This window comes from Peromyscus eremicus, chromosome 7 (assembly GCF_949786415.1).
Source record: "Peromyscus eremicus chromosome 7, PerEre_H2_v1, whole genome shotgun sequence".
Classification (NCBI taxonomy): Eukaryota; Metazoa; Chordata; class Mammalia; order Rodentia; family Cricetidae; genus Peromyscus; species Peromyscus eremicus.
The window spans coordinates 12,581,780-12,596,068 of record NC_081422.1 but is presented as its reverse complement, the minus strand read 5'-3'; the positions used below and the strand labels follow the sequence as shown (position 1 = coordinate 12,596,068).

General features: G+C 40.9%; 1 protein-coding gene across 1 annotated transcript in view; it reads left to right on the top strand.

Moving 5' to 3' along the window:
- LOC131914618 (protocadherin Fat 3-like) overlaps nucleotides 1-14,289 on the top strand; it is a 231,493-nt gene that overhangs the window by 94,124 nt on the left and 123,080 nt on the right. The window lies entirely within an intron of this gene.

The window sequence follows — 14,289 nt, the reverse complement described above, 5'->3', positions numbered from 1 at the left end:
GAACCCACAGGACTCCATGGTTATCATTTTCCATTAGGGGAGACAGGGCTGATCCAACATGATCATTTCCTGAGTGTTTGGCTGACATGTCTGGACTCAGACACAGAAGTCTTGCACACGTGTGCACATAAGTCTTATTTAATTTTCACCATGACTTGTGGTTGGGAGTTATCCACATTCTGTCACTTAGATTATTTTTCTGTTATTCTATTATTATTCTCCCATATTCCAATTCTGAGTCTTCATGATATATTTACATGAAAATCATTTTTTAAAGGAGTCATGTCCTTCACAGAAATTTCAGAAAATAACTAAGATTCAGGGAAAGGTAGAGTGAGTGCTAATAAATTATTAATATCACTATATAGAAGGAAATCTAACAAATTCAACAAAATTTCTTAATAGAAAAATAGCCAAATGTCTTGCCTAAACATTTTATACAGGAGAAAATGGAAATACTCACTAACCATGCGAGAACTCACCCAAGAAACATTACATATACAGCAAATTAGAAAACAGTACTTGGTTCTAAACAATCTGTTTTACAGCTGTGAGAAACAGAAACTCAGGTTATTATGGAGAGGCAGCAGGAGTCTTCAGGAGCTTTGGAGAAAGACTTGAAGGTACCCAGAAAAGCACAGGTGAAATATACTTATGCAAATCATTCCCCAAGAAAACACCCCCTCATGTGCACAGATGATTATTATAGTATTGCTTCTAATGGAAGGAAACTGGAAAGAAGCCAGGCATCAGGCTTGATCCCTAATACTTCAAAACAAAGGCTGAGCTACTAACGTGTTCTTGTTGCCTGAATCCATGTCAGTGTAAACACAGCATAGCTGTCATGGCCCCCAGCCTGCCCACCACCAGTTAGCCCTCTCCTTTCCAGCTCACTAATGTGCTTGGACTGAATCCTTCCAGAATGCTGAGAGATGCATAGCCCTTCCACTCAGAGTTAGAGGATGTTCATGATCAAGCAGTGGCACACTTGGGCCCATCTACCACACTACTGAGTGGTTTGTGGTTCTTAAAAGAGCTGCTGGCTTTTCCAAATGTGTCTGCTTTACCATTCCACTTATCCTTTAAGACTTAAACATAAATGCTGCGGGGGGGGGGGGGGGGGGAGGGATCTTTCCAGAGCTTCTGCAGCTCAAATGTACTTGCATTTCTGCGTGGTATCACTGTCTGCACATGGTGGCCCTTCGTATGTGTGTCGATCTCTCTAATTAGGCTTATAAGCTTCTTACAGTCAGGGACTGCATTCTTCGTGTTTGTACACTTAATTGGCATAGTACTTACTGCAGAGAAGGCACTCAGTCAATGTTTGTTAATTTAATTGGAATTAGCAATGCTCTTAGTTGTGTGTATATTGTATGTGGGGGATGGGGGAGAGAGGAGGGAGGCAAGGAGGGAGGGGGGGTCACCAAATCAGCTAACTACATTCGTATTTTTAAACCATTTGTCTTGAACATTTCATTTTTCTTTGATAATATTTTTAGTAGATGATGATGATTTTGAAGTTTTACCCAGGTTTTCATAGTATTTGAAGAGCTACCTGATTTAGCTTTGCCACCAAATTTAGTAAGCAGAGCTTTGCTTCCTTTATTTTAGGTATCAACATAGAGAGAAGTAGGTTGAATTGTAGAACCTATTCCTATGGGAAAAAAAACCCACTACCAATCACTCCAATTGTTTCATTTGGATTTTCATTTAAGTTACATTCTCACCCTGAACATGAGGGTCTCACAGGTCATGGGTTTTGTATCTCTTCTTCGGATGAAAGTACTTTGGCCAATAATCTGTTCTATGGAGAACATACTCTGTGAATACATGGACTGAAAAGGAAATTCAGAATGAACCTTTTCACATAGATAAGGAAATGTTCATTCTTATGGGTGCAAGACAGCTCAGCAAATTCAAGACGCTTGCTGTCAGCCTGAGGACCTGAGTTCAGTCCCTGGGATTCACATGGTTGAAGACAAGAACTGATTACCGTAAGTTGCCCTCTGAACTCACAAGCACACCATCTCTCTCTCTCTCTCTCTCTCTCTCTCTCTCTCTCTCTCTCTCTCTCTCTCTCTCACACACACACACAAACACACACACACACACACACACACACACATGGCAGGGGTGGGAGGCAGATACATAATTCCTATAATTATAGATCAGAGTGAGGTCTAGACTTCATGATCTCATGTGTTGGAAGACAGAGTAATGATCTCCACAAGCATCTTTGGGATTTTGGGATCTGATGATGTCAGCCTAGGCTTTGTCAGGATGCTTCTGATGCTAGATTGCTTGTGTGTGTGTGTGTTTGTGTGTGTGTGTATGTGTGTGTGTGTGTGTCTAATTCTCAGTTTCCTGGAGCCCCATTCAAAAGTCTCTTGGTTTTTCTGGTAGTCCCTTTGTCAAGCACACCGTGGTTGTACATAGTGGAGCTCTGTGAAAAAGCTGTACAAGCTTCCCACCATAACACCCAAAATAATTCTGGGCCTATACATCAGTAGAATAGGCATGGATTCTACTTGGGTTGATTAGAACTCCTGTACTGAATGTGACCATGCAAAAGTAAGTGGCTAACTATCATCTTAGCTTTTAAAATGCTTAGAGCATAGGGTGGCAGGACTGTAGGCTCTGAACAAGTGGACACAGGGCAATGAGCATCCCTGTGAATGAGAGACTCCAAAAGGCTGTAACAGCGGTTATACTGGAAACCAGGTCCCAAGGAAGGACACTGTCTCTGAATCTGAGGCCAACACTGGCAGCAAAGCTTGGATAGGAGCTAAGAATAAGGGTGCAGTGCTTCTCTGGGCATAAGAGCTGCTCCTGGGGAAGACTGGTCCGAGCTGACTCCCAGGCTACGGAGAAGGAGCGTGAAGAAGCCAGCCGAGAGAGGAAGTCACTGGAGAGAACTCACAATGTGCTTGGCTGTCTCTCTAGCCTCTTGTTCACATAGATGGATCCCATTCATGTTTTTCTCAATTTGGAAAAACTCTAGCTACAATGTTATCATATCAACTTGTACCTAGAGGGCCCTAAGGGAACAATACCTTCTCCTGCAGCTGGCTGATCCCACATAATTCTCCGTTACCATATACCCTAGACAGGAGTAAGCAGCTGTTTTGGGCTTTATCATCACCAATTTACTGAAGCTGTTTTCTCTGTCTCTTCACAGTCATTCTGATTCAAACCTTGGATGTGGGAACTGTGTCTCTGTCTAGTTTCTGGGGGTACTGCTCCTCAGTTCTCCTGTCTGCCTGGAGAGTCTGGAACTGGCATGGCCTTACTCCAATGCTGTTCTTAGCAGCTTCTTCCAAGACATGGCTCATCTCTCAGCAGAGAACTCCATGTACCAGGCATTGTCTGTTGGCCATTCTTTTCAGGCTGTTTTTTGTTGGTGTCTTTGAGTCACCAGAAAACAAGTGAAGATGTATCCAGAACTACTTTTCCTTGTAGGAGCCTAGTGTCAGAAGTAGCCTAAATATTCATGACAAAAGCCAGCAAGATGCTGCCGTCAGAGACGAAGCCTGGGGCTCCCAGTTTCGATCACTGGCAAATGTAGTTGCATTATTTCTTGAGCCCCTTCTTGACCAGAGGAAAACAAAACAAAAATGCAATCAAAGAGTACTTCAGGAGAGTAACAAATAGATGAGCTCTCCTGTGCTCTGAAAGAAAGCGTGGACCACCAGTGCCTCCTTGTTTATGAATGGCCACAAGGAACCTTCTATGTTAAATCTAAAGCTATGGGATAGAATATGAAGGAAAAATGGGAATTTATTTTTAGGGAGTCACTTCCATACAAACCTCCATAAAAAGTCTTTATGGAGAGAGAAGGTCATAAAATAAAGTGAAAAAGGAAGAAATTAAACACCAAAGGTTAATGTGGAGCAAAGGAAGATGGTTAAGTGATTTATGAGACAATTGAAGTGTCAGAAAAACCCCTTTCAAGGTCCATGTGTCTGGAGGTAGCTGCCTGGCTAACAGAGGGACAGACAGACAGACAGACAGAGACAGAGAGGAAGAGAGAGAGAGACAGAGAGACAGAGAGACAGAGAGACAGAGAGAGAGACAGACAGAGATGGGGGAGAGACAGAGACACAGAGAAAGAGGGAGGGATATGTGCAAGCATATGTGTATGATGGGGAGCAGAAGGGTGAACGGCTGGGAGAGGACTCCAGGAATGAGTAGACAGACAGAAAACTGGTAACTACACAATACTGAGCAAATCTTTTGGGTGACACTGACCAGTAAAGCAACTGTTCATTTAAGGTGGTGTTGGCTGGTGTACCTATTTTCTGTTGGGACCATTTGAAATCAACCGTCCAGACAGAAATGCTAGACCCATGTTAATATCTACCATTTATGTAACATTTTCAAAACCATTTTTATGATACATCTAAGTACATTTCTGTGATAAGAAAAATCACAGCCAGTTGACTTTGCTTCTGTCTTTCATAGACTACTCTCTCTTACTATGGAGGAAAAAAGTTGGGGACTTCGTGGACTTAGCAACAGAGTGGCTCCCATACTGCCTTCTCCACACATAAGAAGGGCAAGCTGGAAGGCTGAGAGGCATTGCAGAAAGCAAGGGTAGCTGAGGGCAGCAGCCACTTAAATACACTGTCCCTGTCAGATCACAGCAGGTGGGCTGTGCAGAACTGTTACAGTTCCAGTGTGAAATGTCCCCAGGCCATGTGTGCCCAGCTGGTAGAACTATTCTTGGAGATTGTAGACCATTTGGGAGGTGGAGCCTAGCTTCAGGAAGTGGGTTGCTGGCAGCTGAGCCTTTAGTTATATAGCATGGCCTCACTCCTTTCCCTCTCTGCTTCTTCCTTAGTGAAGAGATGAGGCAGTAGCCTCTTGTTTCTGTCCCCACAGATGAGTTGGCCCCACCACCATGCATTTCCTGCCACGCTGAACTTCTACCCACACAAACCCTGAGCCAAAGTAAACCTTTCTTCCCTCGAGTTTGTTCACAGTGAGGAATAAAATAACTAAGATGTATATTTACTGATCTGTGAGCATGAAATGTCAGCACTTCTTCTTATGAAGCTCATAAACATTATGAACTAGTATGGGATAGGAAGACCAACATGGATGGAGACAAGAAACCCACGGTCACTAAACCCATGCCAAGGAACCAGAGTACTGTTGTATCAGATACACCAGTTGAAAACAAAATGTAAAACTAAGTTCCATCTCGAGCATGGTAGCTGTTGCCAGCATCAAGTCTTCCCTGTAACATTCTCCTCTGTTTGTTTATTTCTTCTGCTCCCATGACCAGCATCGGGGCTCCTGTCTTGTGCAGAAGGCCAGGAGCCAGAGCTGGTAATACACCATATAAATGAGATTCTCTCATTGTGTTGAGACTTTCTCCATGTGCTATCGTTTAGATTCCGAACACCTGGTGGAAAGTTCATTAATGAACTTTATTAGTAAATCCAGAGAGACCATAATTGGTCCTTCATTTGTTATTTTTAATTGAGACCGTCTGACAGCTTTATTTAAAACACCTTCCCACAGAAGAGAATGGGGATTTCCATGGTAACAGGAGGCCATTCGCTCTGGATAACAGATGACAATGAAGATGCCTCTATTTTGGGGGCTTCTGGTGTGATATGTATTTTTGTCCATTGCCTCATACTGTGTGTAGGTGGCAAACACAGCAATCCAAAAATACAAGCTGCCAGACTCTTAGTTTAGTGACTGAATAAATAGGTCCAAAGTGATACACACACACACACACACACACACACACACACACACACACACACACATAATCTAAATTCTCCAAGCTCAACGTGTCTGTCCTCTTTTCTGGATAAATCTGTTCCTGTTCTTCATAGGGACTTGTTCATGTAGATGCATCTTTACTTTAAACGCTCTCTTGAGTTTTCCTCCTGACCTTATTCTCACGAGAATCAACTGCTCACCTACTCCTACCTGCAGCTCTTCTAGTACTTACTGTCAGCTAGTCTGTTTATTTACTCCATTGTCTGTACTCAAGCTTGGGTGTGAGCTTATTAAAGGTGGAAGCTGTGGTATGTGGTGCTGTAGCTCTTACATTTAGCACAGCTGTGACTTGATCCCAGAGCAGATGTTGAGTCAGCATGAAGGTTGAGTTCATTCATGGTTCACTGTATTATGTGTCTGTATTGGAACACAGGGGCGGTTCTATAGCTCTGGTCTATGCAAGTCAAAACCACTCTTGACCTGGAGTCACTGGAGAGTGTGCTGCAAGAGGTCTGTTGAAGAGTAGCATGGCCTGGGTCAGTGAGGGGACCCGGCTCATTAGAAGTCAATACTACTGTCCTGGCTAATGTTTTTAGTACAGAAACCAGAAGACTTCCATACTTTTGAGTAAGCTAGGAAGGTACAAAGCTTCATGAAATGCTCTTGGGGAAAATTACAGCACAGAGACGTTATTTAAGGAAGCTAGCCATAAGTTAAATACTGGCTTTCTCAAGTCACATGAACATTTCCAAATTTAATAAAGCAGTTTTTTGTTCTTGAAAACTTGGGTTTCAGTTTTCAAGATATTTTTTTAAAGAGTGGAGGATCTACAACTGATAAAAATTCCATTGTTTGCCCTCTCTCTAGCCAGGCTTGCTTATAACAGATATTTGTACAGATTAGGGAATAATTTTCCCTGGTCCTAACAGATTGTAGTCATTTAAATTCATTCCATTTTGCTTATTTCTCTTATTAAAAATGTCTTCTCAGGACTTCACATTCTATGGGTTTCAAGTCTGTATAGTCATTGGCATCCCTTTCTTTCCTCTAGTTTTTCCATCCTTGTCCTTCAGTTCTATTGGCCTAGTGACTACTACTATTTCTTAATCCAACGGCTCAACTCAGGAAGTAGCAAGTAGACTGGAAAGGTGTTTTTTTTTGAGTTGGGCCATGAGGATGACTTGCCTGAGCCTCGGTTGTTTCTGATGAGAAATAATCTACCTTAGCCTCATAGTCATGAAAATGTTGAGACTGTGAAATGAAGAATATTGAGAAAACAACGTCTATGATTTTAATACAGAGAATTTACTCAAATATGCCATCTATGATCAGGAAATGGTGAGTTGACATAATTGTAAATAGTTATTTGAAAATCAGCTTTTTTATGTGTCTACCTCAGAGAAACATGAACATATATTGTATAACATATAACAATGCTACACACTTCAGCCTTCCACCTCTTCTGTCACCTTGGTTTGTTAGTTTGACTCTACTCAAAGTTTTGTTCTTGTTTTTAATCCCCTCGAACATATAAACTATTTCCTTTCCTTTTTATTGCCTTATTATTATTATTATTATTAATATTAACATTATTATTTTGTAATAAATTGAACCCAAAGCTTCAGGCATCCCAGGGAAGCACTATCTCACTGAATTCCACTCTTAGACCAACACAAATTTCTTAAAGGAAGGAAGTAAACATTCTACTTCTATCCATGTGCAATCCCAGGAATAGTTAAAGTCACAGATAGTGACTTTCCATCTCCAAAATAAAGTTTCAGTGGCCCAGCCTCAAAAACTCAGTGTGCCTGCTTACTTGATTGACAATTAAAACATCATTGTTAAGATATTTTTCACTCATTTATTTTCAATGAGAAGAAAAGGTTTTATTTCCTCTTTGGCAAAAAATACTTTTAAACTTATGAGAAGATCTTTTTTCTCTTGTATTATTTGATTTTGCTCTTGTTTGTTTTCATGCTGCTTTCAATCACCTGATAAGCAGAGAAATAAATATAAAGGGAAAGAAAACTAGAAAACAAGGGTAGGAGCATGGGGGCAGGAGGGACTCCAATCCCTATGCCTGCAGGCTACTGGTCTACCTCAGGCAAACCACTATAGGCTTCTGTTTATCTTTCCCTTCCTTCCTTTCTTCCTTCCTTTTTTTTTTCTTTCTTTCTTTCTTTCTTCCTTCCTTCCTTCCTTCCTGCCTTCCTTCCTTTTCTTTCTTTCTTTCTTTCTTTCTTTCTTTCTTTCTTTCTTTCTTTCTTTCTTTCTTTCTTCCTTCCTTCCTTCCTTCCTTCCTTCCTTTCTCTTTCTTTCTTTCTTTCTTTCTTTCTTTCTTTCTTTCTTTCTTTCTTTCTTTCTTTCTTTCCAGCAATCTTACTCTGTATCCAACTGTCTTAGAACTCAAGTTGTCATCCAGGTTGACCTTGAACTCATGACTATTCTCCTGCCTTATCCTTTCTAGTTATGGGATTAGAGATACTAGCCACTATGTCTAGCTTGTTTCTCCAGTTTTAATGATTGGGAAACATGACTTCCATAATCTCTTCTACCAAAAAGATTTTTCAGTTTGTAGAGTGCTCTCTAAAAAAACTGGGAAATTATCATGGAAACCTTGCTTCTCAGTTAAGTGATCTGGTCTCTCTCACTCTATTGACCATGCCAAATTCCTTTTCATCGTAAGAGAATGGTCATCCACAAATGTTGAAAATGTCCCTGATATGGTGTAGCTGATTGACATGGCTACTGGACAAAGCCAGCTTGGGCATGTGCATCAGAAAGCCTGAGCTCCCTGAACCCCAGTCCAAAGGAAATGTCCATTTTATAGGACAAGCAGCAACTCAGTTGTAACGTGGGGAGAAGGGGAAGCATGCAGAGTCTAGGGAGGAGAATTCTCCTCACAATTAATAGGTGAGGCAAAAACCCTAAAAGCTGCTGTTGGGTCAGGTCCTAACCTGTTACTGTAGTTTGTCCGTACTTTATTCACGTACTTTACCTGTAGTATGTGTTTTACTTATAATATATGCAGGCATTGAGAGATTTTTATCCAATAAACTATCACAATTGGACTCTTAGTGTTGCTAGGAGAAGTAGTTTGGGGTACTGTGAAAGCATTTAAAGAGGATCTTTTGCCTTCTATGGCTTTTGCTTGAAGGACTGGGGGGCTGTTGATTGAGAGAAGTCTGGTGTGCTTGGAGCTCAGGGAGAATGAGTAAGATGGATACTCTAAGAACTCTCAAAGGACTTGAGATGTTGTCCACATGTGGTAGCAATTTATTTCCCCAGTCTACTTCCCAAGATAAATAGGAAAGGCAAGTAGCTCTCACCTTCTATAGTTTATAAATGATTAAAATATGACAGAGGTGTGCAATGACTTGCCCGTGGCCATGGCCCAAATACAGCAAATTCCAAAGTTGTAGAATGTTCTGCTTTCATCACACTCATTCATCTACTGGTTTCGGAAACATTTATAAATATTTACTATGCAATTGTGCTGTACCACTTAATTAATTCTTAATGTTTTCAGTATATTCCCTTATCAAAGGGACTTGATAAAATCCCTGGTTTTTCCTGAATAGCAGGTTCTGAATCATAACCAGTCTGTAAAATTGTTTATACAAACTAATCAGATTATCTTGTGATAACTAGGACCACTGGGTTTTGACAACACCTGTCTCCCTTGACATTCCATTCCCAAGTGTACACATTAGGCTCTGGGAAGCATGTGATAGCCTTTTCTCTTGGGCTGTGAGGACACATGACTAACACACACAGCTCCTGGTCTCATCTGATCAGTGTGTCATACTGTGATAAAAACATGCTGGAGTTTTGTGCCTCACAGAGCATTTTGAAGTCAGCTTAGCAAACTTGAGCCAGACTTTTCCCTGGTGCTAAGGAAAACACTCATTTCCAAAGGTTCCTGATACTAGAACCACAATGTTGTTGTTTATTGTTGTTCTGTTTTGGATTTGGGGGTACACCATAGGAGGTGAAAGGCAAGAGGAGCACCTGATACTGTGTTCCCTGCTCTAGTGAATTTTCATGAAATATGTCTCCTAGTTCCCCCTTACTTCTGTTATTACTAGGAAATAGTCCCAAACTGGCCCACTGTCCATGTTTTTCCTGAGAAATCAAAGAGATATCATGGTCTATGGAATGGAAGTGAGACAGGTATTATTGTGGCTTTGCATGAACTTAAATGTTTAGTTAGAAGCATACAAGGTTTCCCAGTGTCTGACTTTAAAGAAAAATATTTCCATGTGTTAATATGTAGACAAAACATATGTAAGTCAATCATGGGTTGACGTTATGATTTATTTCACTTATGAGAAAGTTAGAGGAGATACTGATAGAAATGCCTGGTGAACATCTGTCCTGTGGATGAAGGAAGTTTTGCCTGAGGGAGGTTACTATACATTTATGCCAGCCCTGTACATTCATGCAATGGAAAGCTATTGTGACAAAGTTGGAGGATTTGTCCTTGAAAATTATGATTAAGATCTTATCTCCTGTATAATATACTTAACTGTTGTCTAGAAGGAAGATTTAGTCAATATAATCTCTCCTTCCTTGCTTTATTAGTTGAGTTGATTTCTTGGTATGGGTATGTACCACAAGGAAAGTAATAAAACATTTTAGGCCATCACACCAGACTCATAATCCAATAAATACCCCTGGGCAACACTGAAAGTTAACAATATTAATTTGGGATATTCAATTTGTGCAGAATATATACCTCTTCATATTATGTATTGAGTTTCTAGTAACAGTTATAATTCTTCATAATGATTCAGATCCCAAATTTTTGAGAAAAATCACACACACACTCGCACACACACACACACACACACTTCAGTGCATATTGGTGAACATCTGTGTTCATTTTTCATCATTTCCAATTTTCCATTCAGAATATTTATGGAAATAAAAACTTAGAGTGACTATTCTAGAATTAAGAACTGCTACATCCCCTAGTAATTTTGGAGTCTTCCTAAGTGTCAGGTCTGCTGCTATTTATATTATCTAATCATTATATCAACCTGACTGTGTGGGTTCTTTATTTCTCTAGTTTGTAGATGAATAGACTTAAGTTGTGGAGACATTAAATAGCTCCAGAATCCAGACTCAGGTCCCGATCTTTCTGACCCTGTATGTACCTCTAACATTGTGATCCCCACCTCTACACCCACAGCAGGATTGGAATCATCCCTCCTCGGCACATGGCACTTGAGTCACTGCTCCTGATTCCCCCTGCAGCTCTGGTCCTGACAACCTGATACAGAAACCTCCGGGACCTTTCTTCCCTCTCTCATCTCTGAAGTCAGGCTGAGTGTCTCACTGCTTGGATCCCTTGCTCCTTTAGACTCGCTCTCATCTTCCCCTCCCCACTGGCTGTCCATTGCTATTGCAGAAGCTGTAGCATCCCTAGCTCTGAGAAAAGGACAGAGGAGACAGTTCTTTCCAGGCTTACTTAGTTTACAATACCTTTGCTTTCAGCCCTCAGACAGCAGTTGCCCCAGAGTTTCAGAAGGAATCCCAAAAGAGCAGCCATGATCTATGTATTAGTTGATCCACTATTTCTGTGATGAAATGCCTGACTGAAAGTAACTTAATGGAGGAAGGGCTTCTCTTGTCCTGTAGTTGGAAAAATGACAGTCCGTCATGGTGGGAAGTCATGACAGCAAGAACTTGAGGCTACCTGCTCATATCCAGGAGACTCAGAAAGCAGAGAGAGATGGATGAAGGCCTCTACTCTTTGTCCTTTCTCCTTTTTTATTCGGTCCAGGATTCCAGACCATGAAATGATGCCTCCCAGTTTCAGGGAGGATTTTCTACCTCAGTTAAGCCTCTCTAGGAAAGTGCTCACAAACATACTCGGTGGTATGTCTCATTGAAGCCCTGGGGATTTTTTAGTCTAACCAAGTCAACTATGTAATTAGCTACCACAATCATAAGTGGGGGGCTGGGAAAGAGGTAACTGTATGTGCAATACAGGAAGGCATAGGCATTCTTCCGGGTTCTGAATCTTCCTGCTATAGCCCAACACTGGGAACAACTATGCAAATAAACTGGTCAAGCTAAATGAATGACAGTGTGCCTCAAGTTTGCCAAGTCCTATGTCCTGTGGAGGAGGAGCACACCTGTCAGGAGTTTCTGAAGGAGGCCAGGAAGAGCCCACCTCTCTGACATTCTTTCCCTACTTGCCCTGCCACATGCTTCTGTGTCACTTGTTTTCTTCTGAACAGAGCTGACACTTCTTTTTGTAGCTCCCTGTCTGTTAGACTTCAGGATCTGCAGGTGTCCTGACAAATCTGTCTTTTATCAACATCGACGTTAACCTCTCACCTCCTCGCCTCCTTTCTTCCATCCAAGCTTATTAAGCCCTTCTTTTGTATCAAATCTTGCCAAGCACATTGTATCTCTTGAGGTACTAGAGTGGGTATGGAGAATGAGCTCTAACAAAAGATCTAGAAAACATAGGTCTTTGTGTTGTGTTTACACAGAGAAGACACTCAATAAATGCCCACTTGCTTCATAAATGTCCTAGGTCCCTGCAGATGATATCCCAATCTCTGTGCCACTAATGTCCCCGACTTGCAGACCTCAGGTTTTTGCTACCTGTTGCCATAGGGAACTTCCTAGAGGCTGCCTGATTTAGGGGATTCTTATTGATTTACACAAGGAGGGTCTGTGTTGCATGCCATTGTTATTAACGATAGAAGAATTAGCATGTGATGTAACGAGGTAACCACGGGCTGAGTTCTCTTCATTTTTTCAGTAAGAACATCTGAATGGCTTTTCTTATGTCATCCTTTGCTCCCCTGTCCTGTCACACTGGCAAAGGGCTTTCAAATCACCTTTATGTCTGTGTTGTGTAAGTTGTAAAAGTCAGTCTTGTGCTGTTTCCCTCTTAGAGTTATATTTTCTTTTGCTTTTACTATCATTTAATTTATTAATTTTCTGAGACAAAGTCTCACTGTCTAGCTCAGGATGATCTCAAAATTACCAGGGAACCCAAATTGGCCTCAGATACCTGCAATCCTCCTTCTTGTCTCAGCTGCTCAGTTCTAGGATTAAAGGTCTGAGGCACTATGCTTGGCTCTTTGTTTTAGATTTTGTTTATTCTATTGGCCTAGAAATCGTATAATACAATATCCAGGAAAGGGCAATTTGTGTGACTAGTGAACAAGAAAAATTTCTGGGAGATACAGCATAAGATGCTGTCAAGGACACCCATCTTCCCTTCTAGGATAAAGAGAGACAGGTGCAGAATGGTATTCAAAAGGAGATAAATCTGAGAAAATAAAAAGTACATTAGAACAATGGATATAGCTTTCATCAGGCCTCTGCCAAGAAGAGAAACAAATAATATGATCACATCAGTGTTGTCTTGTGTAAGTCACTGAGCTGCAGGGAAAAAAATCAAATCACTTCATCTAAACCCCAGCTTATTGTATGGAAGTTTTATTAGAAGGCTGGTTCACCCCTGCCTTCTCTGTAGGATAATAACTGTAAATTCCACCCTGTATGTTACTTCTACATTGCATCTTCAGCTAATAAATACTGTTAATAATATTCTGAAATCAGACTCCCAGGTTGCTAGATTGTAATTGTACTGAGTTTGTGGTGAGCTGAATTTATTTGTTCATAAAGAAGTTAATTGGACAAGTAATTTTTTGAGACATGTCTTTGAAAGTGTGTGTGTGTGTGTGTGTGTGTGTGTGTGTGTGTGTGTGTGTGTGCATGATGAATGCAGAAAGGAGACTATGAGAGGAGAGAGAGAAATCTTAAGGGCAGGGAAAGAGTAATGTGGTTCATAGAATATAAAAGTATAAATGAGGCCGTTTCATGGGAGAAAGGGGATCAGAACAAGGTTCAGGAGAGGACAAATGGGGAAGGACTGAATAAGGACAAAATACATATGAAAATGCCATAAGGAAACCTATTTCTTTATATGCTAACTTAGAAAGTTGATATAAAAAATAAGTGTCAAAGAGAAAAGATCTGCTTGTCTCTTCCATCATGTTTGCTGGTTGACACATTTTATGTGGAAGAGGTTATAGAGACTGAAGTATCTGTGTGGACCCAGGGAAGCAGACATGGGCTACAAAATCGTTCTCTGGAGACAGAAGAGGCTCTGACGGTAGCTCTGCTCACTGAAATCACTGTAGACTCTATATTGACAGAATGGCTTATTTTAATCATCATAATGAGGATATCACATTGAATAGATTACACGGAAATAAAAGGGCCCAAAGAAGCCCATTCATGAACAGCTCCTTCCTTGGCCACATATTATCTGAATGAAAACATTTATCTGCTCTCTCTTCATTACATAGGCAAACATACAATCACAGCTACAAATTTATATGTACCAAATGCTCATGGGAATTCTCAATTATTTGCTAGCACTGGATCACAATCTGTGGGTCTTGACCTCTTTGGGGGGGGGGTCACATACCAGATATCCTGCATATCAGTTATTTACATTATGATTCCTAACAGTAGCCAAGTTACAGTTATGAAGTAGCAATGAAATAATTTTATGGT